Source organism: Schistocerca cancellata, chromosome 9 (genome assembly GCF_023864275.1).
Source record: "Schistocerca cancellata isolate TAMUIC-IGC-003103 chromosome 9, iqSchCanc2.1, whole genome shotgun sequence".
Lineage (NCBI taxonomy): Eukaryota > Metazoa > Arthropoda > Insecta > Orthoptera > Acrididae > Schistocerca > Schistocerca cancellata.
This window is the reverse complement of record NC_064634.1, coordinates 512,228,121-512,231,259: the sequence shown is the minus strand read 5'-3', so window position 1 is coordinate 512,231,259 and position 3,139 is coordinate 512,228,121.

Below are 3,139 nucleotides of genomic sequence, written 5' to 3'. Positions count from 1 at the left end.
ATACAGAGAGCGCTACGTGGCGGCGGCGTTACCAATATAAGAACCTAAACAGCCTACTTACATAAAGAAAACATAAACAGCCTACTTACATAAAGAAAACATAAACAGCCTACCTACATAAAGAAAACATAAACAGCCTACTTACAGGGTATCACCTTAAACTTAAGCAAATCTTATTTGCGAGGCAGGAATTAAAGTTTTTAGGACACATCGTGGGAGTAAAAGGCATTAAACCAGACCCCAAGAGAATCGAGGCTATTAAAAACGGTCCATCTCGTCGAAACGTTAAACAACTAAAAGGGTTTCTGGGAATGGCAGGTTATTATCGACAGTATGTGCAAAGCCAAGAAATGAACGACCCTAGACTATTAAGATTATTACGTAAAGGTATATCATGGAATTGGGACCAAGGAACCCAAGAAGCCTTTGACAAACTAAAACAAGCTTTAGTAAATGCACCTATCTTACAACATCCCGTAATGGATGAACCTTTTAAGATAGCAACTGATGCCTCAGATAACGGTATTGCAGCAGAATTATTCCAAGGGGAATGGGGGATAGAAACCTATGATCATAGATCTATAGCGTTTATTAGACGAAACTTATATAAGCATGAACGAAATTATACTGCTACCGAGAAAGAATTGCTAGCGGTAGTGTGGAGTATACAAAAGTTCCAAACTTTGATATGGGGTTCGAAAATCTACTTTTATACCGACCACCAGGCTTTGTCATTCCTAATGAGAAGTAGATTATTACACAGTATACTAATGAGGTGGATGTTGTTTTTACAAGAATATGATATTAAAATACAATATATAAAAGGATCAGAGATATAGTACCCAATGCTTTGTCGCGACTACCTCAAAACATGAAAGATCTACAATGTCCAGAAGGACCTGGGATAGTTTTCGCATCAATTTTATAACAACAGAATATCCAACAAGGGAACGACACGAGTTAGCCCAAACGATAACGGAAAATATTAAACATGACCCTTATTTTACAGAGATCTATGCCATGTGTATAAGAGAGTCATTACCGGTAAACGAAAGGGAAAAGTGGAAGGTAACAAATCACAACTTGTTCTGGAGGAACACCAAAGAGTCAAGCTATTGGCGGCTGTGTATACCACAAATAGCAGAGTCTAAATTGATAAAGTACATTCATAGTAGATATGGTCACTTTGGAGTGAAAAAGTGTATAGCTCACATGAATAAGTTTTATTATTTTAAGCGATTAGGACGTAAGGTAACTGCTACTATTGAAACGTGTGACATCTGTCAGAAAGCTAAGGAGAACAATACCCATGTAAAGTATAAGATGTATCCGATTATTCCTAAAGCATTACATGACCTCACAGCTGCCGATTTTTTTGTACCCATACCCAAAGGGAAGGGACGCGTGGCTTATATATTAGTTCTTATAGAATGTTGATCGAAATACGTAAGACTAGATCCTATTAAGAAAGCTAATGCGCAAACCCTTGTGAAAGAGTAATGAAAGAGATTGGTAGGTTGTGCCGCACTTATTGCCACGACACTCATACCTCATGGGCGGAAAGAATTAAAGATTTTGAGCTTATTCCAAATGAACTACCGCATTTCTCTACAGGAATGACGCCCGTAAAAGCCATTGGCAAGCCATTTATAGGAGAACCTCTAATTAAGTGTTTTTCGTGGCCGGAGCAAAAAGCTATTGATCACCAAGCAATTCAGGAAAGAGTTGGTGGAGACTTACATAGGAGTACCCAACAAAGGGTAGATAAATACAATGCAACCGCAACTGACCCAGAATACCACGTAGATGACTTAGTATTAGTAAAACAACACCTTAGAAGTTCAGCACTGAAAAAAGAAACACACAATTTTTTTTCTGAAATACGTAGGACCTTATCGTACTCAATCAATAGTACACCAAAAAACCCTATATTTAGTAGATCCTGTGACGGGAAAAGAGAATGTATAATGTTAAGGATGTAAAACGATATGTACAAAACCCCCAGGGGCGTCGACGTTCTGTCTCAACGGGCGGAGTGACGTCCGCCGGTTCCCGAGTTGGGTTCGGTGTTACTTCCACATTATTTTTCCTACACCAAACTCCCTTCAAATCTTCGACTATCCTGTAATCACTGTGACGCTCTCCCAAGGCTCAAACAAACGTATCACCATTCCTGCTGCCCTTCTCTGCATACGTTCGCTATGCCGTATCGTCCTATTTGTTGCAGGCCCCACACTCCTTTGCAATATTCTAGAACCGGTCGCACGAGTGGTTTGTAAGGAATCTCCTTTGTAGACTGATTGCATTTCCCCAGTATTCTAATAATAAAGCGAAGTCTACCACCTGCTTCACCCACGACTGAACCTATGTCGTCATTCCGTTTCGTAACCCTACAAAATGCTACACCCAGGTATTCGTATGAGTCGGCCGATTCATTGATATTATACTTACAGGATAGCATGTTTTTTCGTTTTGCCAAGTGCATAACTGTCGAAGGTGTGGTGGAAATCGGGTGTCGTGCTCTCTTGTGAAATGAAGTTAAAGGTGGGGAGTTCGCTCTCCTCTGGTACCGAATACCATTTCTTCCCTCGCCTTTTGTTCTATAAGATATTCTGGTTCTTTCTTATTTATTTAGTAGAAATATTATCACAAACGTCAATGTTATTTGTTATAAATAGCGTATTTGGTGCAAAGGCCAACGACTGGAAGGTTTTCTCAGTGGCCAGAAATGTTAACGACACTGCTAATCTACGTCTGACAGTAAAAGCAAGTTGCCTACTAGACGTTTTTGCTATTTTGAAACTTCTTGTAACATATATATACCGATCTCTGGGTTTATGGATCGCTCTCATTTATATCTCGTCTGAAAGTGCTTTTTTCAATAATGGTGAGCTGTTTCGAAAAACTTGTCTCTTACATTCGCATAAAATTACTAAACGAATCTAGATCTTGAAATCTATACGATGAATTACGTTATTTCAGAGTGTCGGTAGTCAATGCAACATCGAGAATATGGAGATTGTGCATGTGAAAACTGACATCAGACACTGTACCTCAGCTATATTCAATTCAAAACTGAAAATGTAGTGAAAATTCAATTGAATTGACGAATAACTTTTAGTACTGTGTGTGTCATATC